Raw genomic sequence first — 12,051 nt, 5'->3', positions numbered from 1 at the left:
CCACCACACCCCCCTTTACAGTAAAGTACTTAAATGAATTCACAATCCTCATGACTGAAACATTAACTATCCATGATACACCCAAACTTAGAGCATTATGACTTAAAACGTTTACATTTATTCATTTGGCAGATGCTTTTTTCCAAAGCGATATACATCTCAGAGAAAAATACATGACTGCAATTCCTCAAGATTTGGATGCAGGTGTAACTAGAGCACAGTCAATTTGTCAAAATCCACTATATGAACCAGTATACGTGGGGGGTGCGGTGGCGCAGTGGGTTGGACCGGGTCCTGCTCTCCAGTGGGTCTGGGGTTCGAGTCCCGCTTGGGGTGCATTGCGACGGACTGGCGTCCCGTCCTGGGTGTGTTCCCTCCCCCTCCGGCCTTATGCCCTGTGTTACCGGGTAGGCTCCGGTTCCCCGTGACCCCGTATGGGACAAGCGGTTCTGAAAGTGTGTGTGTGTGAACCAGTATACATCAAACAACTAACTGCATGAAGGTTTACCCATTATTCAACAATTTTTAATTAAAAAAAAAAAATTCCTCGGGACAGAAGGTTCCACCTTACACATGGACCCAGCAGCGACAAACACCTGAGAGATGCTCTGGACGCTCTCCAGCGTACTTTGCACCCGGAAGCAAAACTGACGCCTGAAAAGACGCGAGCCTCCCTGCTATATCCCGGATTGCCACAAGAGGTTGCCCACACTCCACTGATGGATTCTCCAGCTGCTTCACACGCCGAAGACCAGTGGTTGGATCAATACATACGGCAGGCGATCGCCCTAGACCACCAGTTCCATGCGTGTTCGCTATGGCCACAGCTGGCTACGCAGGAGGTCCCAACACCCTTACGGGTTGGTCGAGGCCACCTGACCTTCACAGAAAGGCAGAGACGCCTCCAAGAGAGCCTTTACCTCTACTGTGAGAGTGCTAGTCACTATGTCGCAACCTGCCCAGAAAGGCCTGTCCCAGGAAGACCCCATGTCTGACAGTCCAAGGTAAGTGACCCCCCCCACCCCAAGCAGTCCCTCAGCTCACGGTTCCAATAGTCTTAACATGGGAGAGAGGGGCCCGTAGGGTGGTTACATGTGCGTTCATAGACTCTAGAGCTGCCAGCAGCTTCATGGATGCCGCTGTTGCCCGGTCACATGGTATTCCCACACGTGTGAGGTCACCTAAAAGGTGAAGGCAATCAATAGGCAATCACTGGGTACAGGGGTAGTGGAGTTCCAAACAGTAGAGCTGTGTCTTCAGACAGGGGCATGTCATAGGGAAAACATCTCCTTTTTTTCAGTCCGATCCCCAGACACCCCGGTAATTCTAAGGTACACCTGCCTGGCCTTGCATGATGCGGTGTTCTTGTGGAGTTCTGGGGAACTGGTATCATGGGGAGAGCGATGCGCCTCCTCTTGCCTTTCCTTACCCTGTAGAGCAACGTCGGTTGAAAGTTCTGACTCCACACAACCTCTGACTGTGCCAGAGGAGTATATGGACCTTACTGAGGTCTTTAGTAAATCGCGTGTATCTGCCCTACTACCCCCGCACCATCCATGAGACTGTGCCATCGATCTCCTGCCAGGAACCTTCCCCTACGAGGGGCCGAGTCTACTCACTGTCTCTACCTGAACAGAAGGCCATGGAGGAATACATGACAGCGGCCCTATCCCTAGGTATTATTAGACCCTCCACCTTACTGGCCTCTGCAGGGTTTTTTTTTGTGGGGAAGAAAGACGGTGGTCTGCGTCCCTGTATTGACTACAAAGGTCTCAATAAGATCACTGTAAAGTACGCTCATCTCCTGCTGTTAATCACTGCCGCACTTGAACAGATCCACGGTGCACCAGTCTTTACCAAATTGGACCTTCGCAGTGCGTACAATCTCGTCTGGATAAGAGAGAGGGACGAGTGAAAAACTGCTTTCAGCACCGCCCTAGGTCACTTTGAATACCCGGTTTTGCTGTTTGGGTTAGCTAATGCCCCCTCTGTATTCCAGGCTTTTGTTAATCATGTGCTGGGCGATTTGCTAAATAAGTGTGTCCTAGTATACCTGGATGACATCCTGGTGTTCTCGTCTTCTATGGGCGAGCATGTGACCCATGTTAGACCGGTATTTGGCCGCTTATTTGAAAACAGCCTCTTTATTAAGGGGGAAAAATGTTTGTTTCACTAGGAGCATGTCTTTTTTGGGTTTTATCCTTGGTCCAGATGGGTTGGCAATGAATCCGGCCAAGGTCCAGGCAGTGTTGGACTGGCCCCGTCTGACCTTCGTGAAGACTCACACACACACACACATTTTCAGAACCGCTTGTCCCTTACGGGGTCACGGGGAACCGGAGCCTACCCGGCAACACAGGGCGTAAGGCCGGAGGGGGAAGGGGACACACCCAGGACGGGACGCCAGTCCGCCGCAAGGCACCCCAAGCGGGACTTGAACCCCAGACCCACTTCGTGAAGACTTTACAACAATTTTTGGGGTTTGCAAAGTTTTACCGCCAGTTCATTTGCGGATTCAGTAGCCTTGTGGCTCCCCTTATCGCTCTCCTCAAGGGTAAAAGGTCCCAGCTCTCCTGGCAGCCAGAAGTTCTTGAGGCATTCCAAGTCCTCAAGCAACATCTTACCACTGCACCGATCCTTAAGCACCATGATCCCTCGCTACATTTTGTCGTTGAGGTAGATGCCTTGACTGTGGGTGTCCGGGAGGTGTTATCACAAAGACAGGGAACCCCAGCCAAGCTCTACCCGTGTGCGTATTTTTCACGTAAGTTGTAACAGAGTGCAATTATGATGCAGGTAACAGGAAATTGTTAGCAATCAAGCTGGTCCTGGAGGATTGGAGGCACTGGTTGGAGGGGGCTACTCACCCGTTCGTGTTCCTTACGGACCACTGAAACCTGGAATACCTGAAGACAGCCCGTCAGCTAAACCCTGAACAATCCCGCTGGGCCCTCTTAACCAGGTTCCAGTTTACTGTCTCCTACCATCCTGGTTCCAGGAACACCAAAGCTGACTCCCTGTCCCGGCTGTACGACAAGGACCCAACCCCAGAAGCACCCAAGACTATCCTGCCCAGTACCTGCTTCTTGGCCCCTGTATGTTGGCAATTCATGCAGGACCTCCAGAGGGCCCAAGCGGAGGAACCCAGTCCAGTCGATGCCCCTGAAGGCAAGGAGAATGCCGCTGCCAGGATGCACCCACAGCTCCTCCACTGGGTGCATGACGCCCCAGCTGCTGGCCACCCAGGGTGTCGATGGACGCTGGCCCTGCTCGAAAAGAAATACTGGTGGCCCTCTCTTCAGGAGGGTGTACAGGAATTTGTGGAGGCATGCGAGGTATATGCCCAGTCTAGGCCCCTGAACCAGAAACCTGAAGGGCTCTTGGAGCCCCTTCCAGTTCCAGCCAGGCCGTGGTCTCATGTAGCAGTGGACTTTCTGACAGACTTACTGCCCTCAGAAGGTAATACAGTGATCCTGGTGGTATTGGACAGGTTTTCTAAGTCCTGTCGTCTGCTTCCTTTGCCCCGACTCCCCACTGCCCTGGCTACGGCTGAGCATCTCTTTCAGAATGTATTCTGGATCATCGGGTTACCTGAGGATATTGTCTCCGACCGGGGTCCTCAGTTTGTATCCAGGGTATGGAAGGCATTCTGGCAGAAACTTGGAGTGTCTGTTAGCCTCACGTCCGGATATCATCCTCAGGCTAATGGGCAAGTGGAGCGACTGAACCAAGACCTTGGTTGCTTTCTGAGGAGCTACTGCCGAAAAGACCAAGGCCAGTGGTTGTGTTTCCTGCCCTAGGCCGAATATGCCCATAACTCCTTGTCCCATTCCTCCACAGGCCTGTCCTCTGTCCAGTGCGTCCTTTGGTTACCAGCCTCCCTTGATCCCCTGGCATCCCGGTTCCTCGGAGGTCCCTGCTGTGGATTCCTGGTTCCTGAAGAATGTGGAGACTTGGCGAGCGGTGAGAGACATCTCCAACAAAGCATCCACCGGTAGAAAGAACAAGCGGACCAACACCACTGTACCTTGTTCTTTAGGCCTGGGCAACGGGTATGGCTATCCACAAGGGACATCCACCTGAAATTGCCCTCCAAGAAACTCAGCCCCTGGTTTATAGGTCCATATAAAATCCTTCGTCGGATGACCCCAGTTACCTACTGGTTACAGTTGCCTCCTCACTTGTGCATCAACCCCACGTTTCATGTCTCCCTTCTCAAGCCTTACAGCACCTCCTTGCTCCAAGCCACCCACCCCTCCGGTGGACGTGGATGGGGAAGTGGCCTACCCCGTTCGCACCCTCCTGGATTCAAAGCGCTGGCGTGGGGGGCTGTACTACCTTGTGGGCTGGGAGGGCTATGGTCCTGAGGAACGCAGCTGGGTACTGGCTCGCGACATTCTCGATCCGTCCCTCATCGCTGATTTCCATCGGGACCATCCATTTAAGCCGGCGCCCTCTCCCAGAGGCCGCCCCCCTTCCAGGCATCACAGGGCGGCTGGAGCTGCTCGTAGGGAGGGGGTGCTGTCATGTCCATGCCCGCACCACAGTCGACAGCACCTGGCACCAATCAAGCACCTGACTGAGTGCTCGCCTTTGAAAGACCCTCCTAAACTCCCGTACACTCGCGGAATCTCACTGAAACAACCGTCCTCCTTCACTATGTCCTGCTCTTCCTCATCCCTTGCTTCCTGTATCTGTTCTCCAGCTTTCGACCCTTCCCATCGTCCCCTGACTTTGTCTCTGAAAAATGAGGAAAAATGTCAGCGGTGAAAGAGAAGGGAGGAGGAGGTTGGCAGAGTAGTGATGAAATGAAGGAGAAGAATCTGTACGGATTAATTGCAGACCGCAGTTTGTTGTTGAAGAAGGTGATGTTAGCTGAAGAAACAACAGAGTGGAAGGTTGCTAGGGGCTCCTTGTAAAAGTCAAGGTCCATGAGAGTCTTTGATTTATTCCATTATCATTCTGCAGCCTAGAGTTTGGTCCTGTTGGCACATTGTACATCTGATAGACATGGGGTGGAACTGGGGTGTGCCAGTCTGGATGTTAGAGGACAGAGGGAGTCTAGAGAGGAAGATAGGGCTGAGAAGAAGACATTAGTAGCATTGTCTGTGGACAGGTCAGAGAATTGTGAAGCAAGAGAGGATAGTGCAATAGAGGAGAGAGAGCAGGGTGCAAGAGATTCTAGGTTGTGGCAGAAGGTGACAGTAGGTGCAGAAGCAGAAGAGGGGTTAGTAACTGTGATGAAGGCCTGGAAGGAAATGAAAAAATGATCAGACACATGCAGCGGAGTAACAGAGAAGACAAGACAGGCACAGTTTTGAGATGACAAGGTTTAGGTGGCTTTGTGAGTAGCAGAGGACTAGAGGGAGGTCAAATGACTGCAGGAGAAGAAAGTAAGAGAAGGATGCTTGCAAGAATATAATCAACATGCAGGCTGAAGTCACATAAAAGACATAAATGAATGAATGTGTCATGGCGCCAGTGTGAGGCAACGTGTTGATTGCTTCTCCTCGCAGACTTGTTAGTTTAGCGTATATTATTTTGTTTGTGTCACTATCCCTCCAGCCAGTTTACTCTCTTATTACTTATGACCACCAAACTCTTCTGCAAATACGTGAAACAGGGCGATTAGACGCAATTCTTAGTGTTAGAAAGCTGAATTCGCTACCTTCGCTCTGCCGTGAACAGCATCATGACCGCGACCCACCTGGGACCACTCAGAAGACGCAAGCTCGGAAACGGGGCTGCAGGGCCGGCGTACAGGTGAGAGCGAAACGCTGCGGGCTACAACCTCCGATGCTCAGTATTTTCCTGTCCAATGTTCAGTCTCTGGACAACAAATTGGACGATCTCAGAGGTGACTTAAATTCCGAAGAGACCTACGGAACTGCTGTGTTTTCTGCTTTACGTAGACGTGGCTCACAGCCAGCACGCCGGACCATGCGGACCAGCCTGAGAGCTTCTCAATCTACCACTCAGATCAGACTCGGGGAAAAAGAGAGGAGGGGGCGTATGCTTTCTTATTAACAACGCTTGGTGTACAGATGTGGAAGTGATTGCACAGAACTGCACTCCGGACCTTGAATACCTTCCGATCAAATGCCGACCGTGCTACCTGCCTGGGAGTTCTTGGCTGTGCTCATGGCCGCAGTTTACATCCCACTACAAGGGACCACACACAGCGCTCTGAATGAACTGTACCACGTCGTCACTAAGTACGAGAACAAGCACCCAAATGGAGTGTTCATTATCTCTGGGGACTTTAACCAAGCTGACTTCAGGAATGTGTACCCAAAGTACCATCAGCACATCTCCTGCCCCACCAGAGGCTCAAACACCCTCGACCACTGCTACACTTCACACAAAGGTGTGTACCACTCCCTGCTGCGCCCACACCTTGGGCAGTCAGATCACGCCTCGATTCTGCTGTTCCTGGTCTACAAGCAGAAACTGAAGTGAGAGGAGCCTGTGACACGCACTGTGCAGCGCTGGACACGAGAAGTGGAGGAAAGGCTCCAGGACCGCTTTGACTCCATGGACTGGGACATGTTCAGAAACTCATCCTCCAATCTGGATGAGTATGCCACAGTGGTTACAGACTTCATCAGGTACTGCGTCAATGTCTGCATACCACATAAAACAGTCCGCTCATTCTCCAACCAAAAACCGTGGATAACCGCCGAAATCTGAAATAAGATCCGCATGGGAACTTGCGTGTTTCAGTCCAGAGACACGGGCGCATAGAAGAAGAAGTACGAGCTTCGCAAAGCCATTGCCAGCGCGAAACGGGAATACAGCAGGAAGGTGGAATCAGAGTTTAACTGCACTCAAGATGCACATAGGATCCCCACTGCGCTGCATGATAACGCCAGTCTCACCGTCTCTGTAGCACAAGTGAGAAAGACCTTTAGCCATGTCAACATCCGCAAAGCTGCTGGTCCGGACAGAATTTCAGGGCGAGTTTTAAAACATGCAGTGAACACCTGGCTGCTGTGTTCACAGACATATTTAACACCTCCTTAAAAAGCTCAACTGTACCCACCTGTTTCAAAAACACCACCATTATCCCTGTTCCTAAGAAAAACAAAGTGAGCTGCCTTAATGACTATCGCCCAGTAGCACTGACTCCCATTGCAATGAAATGCTTTGAGAGGCTGGTGCTGGGACACATTAAGAACACCATCCCAGACACTTTGGACCCACTGCAGTTTGCCTACCGCCACAACAGATCCACTGAAGACGCAGTATCACACACACTTCACACCATTCTGTCTCACCTGGACAATAAAAACTGCTATGTAAGGCTATTATTTGTGGACTATAGCTCAGCATTTAACACTGTCATCCCAACCAAGCTGATCCACAAACTACTAGGTCTGGGACTGAGTGCCACATTGTGCAATTGGATCCTGGATTTCCTCACCAAGAGACCCCAGCGTGTGCAGATTGGCAGTAATTCCTTCTCTCCACTGACCCTCAACACTGGCACTCCACAGGGAAGCGTCCTGAGCCCGGTCCTATATTCCTTGTTCACACATGACTGTGTGGCTAGGCACAGCTCCAACACCATCTTAAAGTTTGCTGACGATACCACCATTGTGGGTCTGATCACCAACAACAGTAAGACGGCCTACAGAAAGGAGATGAGGCTCCTGGGAGAGTGGTGCCAGGACAACAACCTGTCTCTCAGTGTCAGTAAAATTAATGAGCTGGTGATTGACTTCAGGAAGCAGGATACGGCTCATACATCCATCTACATAGGAGGGGACGTTGTAGAGAGGGTCAACAGCTTCAGATTCCTAGGGGTCACCCTCACTGCCAAACTCATATGGACTGAGCATACAGCATCAACCATCAAAAAGGCCCGTCAACGTCTCCACTTACTCAGGCGTCTGAAGAAAGCCCAGATGTCCACTATAGTCCTCACCACTTTCTACAGGTGTGCTGTGGAGTCCGTCCTCGCAGTGTGTATTACATCCTGGGGTGGCAGCTGCTCCAAAAAGGACAAGAAAGCCCTATAGAGGGTGGTCAAAACAGCTCAGGGAATCATTGGCACACAGCTTACCAGCAGTCCAGGACACCTACACCACACGCTGCCTCAGAAAGATGATGCTCATCATGAAAGATCATAGTCACCCTGCACGGGCACTTTTCTCTTCTCTGCCATCTGCAAAGCGGCTCAGGTCTATTCGAACCCGCACTGCTAGGTACAGGAACAGCTTTTACCCCACTGCTGTAAGAGTATACAACACTAACCAACGTGCTATCTTTAGTAGCTATAGTTGGACTGCTCCTCCCAAGCACATTGATAAATTACACAGCCACTTTAAGCATTCTCATTCTCGCATTCTGAGTTCTCTGGCTGTAAACTGCTATTATTGTTATTATACTGTTACCATTATTTATTACTATTGCTGTTGCACTACTCACTGTCATTGTCATTGTTTTGTGCAGTATTTCTACTGTCTCTGTTTTTGTCTGTGGAGAAGCATTCAGGAAGAATTTCATGATATTTGTACGTGGTACTTGTACCTATGACAATAAACTAAACTTGAACTTGAACTTAAATGCATTTTTAACCAATAACCAGGCATTAATGCAATCTGTTCAGTGTTTTTGAGTTAGTTCTGCACCGTAAACTGCTGAGCTAGTTCTTTGTTGTTGCACTTTTGTTTGCTGAATTTGGTGATTATGATATGAAAGAATCAAATCCTGAGGTGGATTGGGCATGCCAAGGGATATTTCCTGCTCTATCTGACCAGGGAAAACATTCCCTGTGATCCAGATGAAGTCCTTTGGCTTGAACCAGCCCAGACACCAGATGCCGAGGTTACCCTCTTTTTTTCTTTCTATTTAATGACTGTTTTTGGGAGAGCATATCAACTTTTTTTCAACCAGTACATTTGTATGCAGAAACAAGCCCCTACATCTGGGGCAGGCTCTGGACCACCATGACCTCAGCTTGGACAAGTTAATTTAGTTAACTAGGAGTGAGTGTGAAATTTGATTTGTTCTTACTGTACTATTCCCTGCAGAGTTATAAATTTCTACAGTTTACAACAGTATGCAAAATGTAACATATTTATAGTTAACAGTTGTGAAAAACTGTAAGTGTACTTCACACAAAAAGAAAATACATGGTTTGGAAAGGGAACACCAGAGCAGATGCAGCTGCACTACTCCCACTTGGCCCATCTGTAATGATAATTATGTTATCTGTAATGACTGAGGTTTGTGTCTATAATTTCTGCATTATACATTACATACATTATACATTGCATACAACACCATGTACACACACTAGATTATTTTTAAATGAAACAGTTTTCATATTTATGAACTGGTACTAGAAATACTAGTTTGTATGAATAAGCATAACTCTTCATATGAAAGCATTTGGTGCACAATATACCATTTGATTTTGGTACACAAGGAATGAAAAGTAGTGTTAACACCAGCATATGTAGTTTACATTTATCTGACACTTTTCTCTAAAGCAACTTACAATGTTAAGGTGACAATTATTTACCCCTTTATGTAGTAATTTTACTGGATCAGTTCAGGGTAAGTACCTTGTTCAAGGGTACTATAGCCAGAGGGGAAACTCAAACTTGCAACCTTTGAGTCCAAAGGTAGTAGCGCTAACCGCTACACTACCAGCTGCCGGTTTACTAATTGTGACTACTGCTTAACTCAGGTCTGACAGGACACAAAACAGTGCTACTCTAACTTGGTGGTAATGCATGCTGGGATCATTGAGGGTTGATGGGAGAGATGGTACAAATTTTTAATATGATGAATTCTAGAGAAATAGGGGGTGCGGTGGCGCAGTGGGTTGAACCACAGTCCTGCTCTCCGGTAGGTCTGGGGTTCGAGTCCCGCTTGGGGTGCCTTGCAACGGACTGGCGTCTCGTCCTGGGTGTGTCCCCTCCCCCTCCGGCCTTACGCCCTGTGTTACCGGGTAGGCTCCGGTTCCCCGTGACCCCGTAAGGGACAAGCGGTTCTGAAAATGTGTGTGTGTGTGTGTGAATTCTAGAGAAAATTAATTTAAATTCACAAGTGAATGAAAATTTAATTAATTTCAATTTTACATTTGATTTGCATGCAACAATGATATAAGATTTATTATTCTTTGCAATAATATAAAACAAAAGTCTATTATTGAAGGTAATAGTATAATGAAGTTCTGGAGTGTTCAGCCTGTGCCCGTGGTGTGGTGGGTGCTGCTTGGGGTGCCTTGCGACAGACTGGCATCCTGTCCAGAGTGTGCCTCCTTTCACTTCGGGCTTGCGACCTGTGTTGCTGGGTAGGCTCCGGCTCACCGTTACCCCACTTGGGACAAGCTGTTGTAGGCACTGGTTGTCTGAAATGTTCAGCTGTGAGCAGCGGGTTTGGCCTGTGCCTGCTCTCTGGTGGGTCTGGGGTTTGAGTCCCACTTGGGGTGCCCTGTGATTTACTGGCATCCTGTCCTGGGTATGTTCCCTCCCCCTCCAGCCTTGCACCCTGTGTTCTGGATTAGGCTCCAGCTCGCCGTGACCCTGCTTGGGATAAGCGGTTTACATCTGTGTGTGTGTGTGTGTGTGTGTGTGTGTGTGTGTGTGTGTGTGTGTGTGTGTAGTTTACAAGATACAATGTTTAAGTAATTTTGTAAAATAGTACCACAACATCAATAAGAACAGTGTTAATATTTTTAAAAGCCCTTTAGTGTTTAGCGGCATAGTAATGATCCCCAAACACAGTGCTGACATAGCAGAAGCGTTTTTTTCTCCTTTAAAAGATTTACAGATTATTCACTGAGAAATACATTCCAATCTAAGCAAATACTGAGTACTTTGACACGGAAACAAAAATTCTTGCTTTGCTAGGAGTTATGAAGCATGTTTGACAAAAACAAAGGGCTTATACTTGGGACAGTTGTCGTCTTCCCACCATTTTCCAGCTGCAAAAAAAGAGAAACAATACAATGAGGAGGAGGAGGCTTCATTGAGAATTGCAATAAAGAACATTCAGTTGTGTGCAAAAGTTTTGGCACATCTGATATGTTTCAACTAAATATATCTGACAACCACTGCATGTTAAGTTAATCACATTCACAGTTCTACATTTACATTTACATTTATTCATTTAGCAGACGCTTTCGTCCAAAACGATGTACATCTCAGCAAAAGTACAATTTATGCATTACATTAAAAGAAACAGACATAACTGCAGACATGTAAGTCTCAAGTAAACCTAGTTTGTTACCTACCACTGCTGCACTGAGGTTCATCGTGCAAGTAGGTACATAAAACACACGATAGACAAATCCTGATACCCTCCTACCAATTTTTTTTTAATAATATAAGATACACAAACAAGCAAATACAATGCCGGAGTAGTGGCTGATTAAAGGCAACAAATACTATAGTAGCAGTTCTACAAATACTGTAACTTGTAAACTCTGGTAATTGCTATTGTGTCTTCTTTCAACAGCCATGAACTCCTCTAAGCATCTGTGAGACAACAAAAAATACACCTTGAGATTACATTGGAGGCTATAGGTAAAACCATCAAAGAAGGATAAAAAGATATTTTCAGGGAACTTCAGCTCAGTTATTATTTGAAATGTGTAGGAAATTTACTCAGGCTTGTTGATTTGGAACTGATGAAACAATTACATTATTACTTTAGCATTCTATTAAAGTATTTAATTTAACCATTACAATGTCATGATTATGTCATAATGGGCAGCACAGTGGTACAGCAGGTAATGCTGCAGTCTCACAGTACCTGGCCTGTTGGGGTGTAGGTTTCAATCCACTTCTGCCATTGCACAGTTTGTATGTTCTCTCCATGTCTGTGTGAGTTGGTGCTCTGGTTTCCTCCCACAGTAAAAACACATTTCACATGAAATGGTGACTCAAAATGGTGGCATGGTGGCACAGTGGGTTGGACCAGGTCCTGCTCTCCAGTGGGTCTAGGGTTCAAGTCCTGCTTGGGGTACCTTGTGGTGGACTGGCGTCCCGTCCTGGGTGTGTCCCCTCTGCCCTTACGCCCTGTGTTGCCGGGTTA

Source organism: Scleropages formosus, chromosome 8 (assembly GCF_900964775.1).
Source record: "Scleropages formosus chromosome 8, fSclFor1.1, whole genome shotgun sequence".
NCBI lineage: Eukaryota > Metazoa > Chordata > Actinopteri > Osteoglossiformes > Osteoglossidae > Scleropages > Scleropages formosus.
This window is presented reverse-complemented; position numbering follows the sequence as displayed.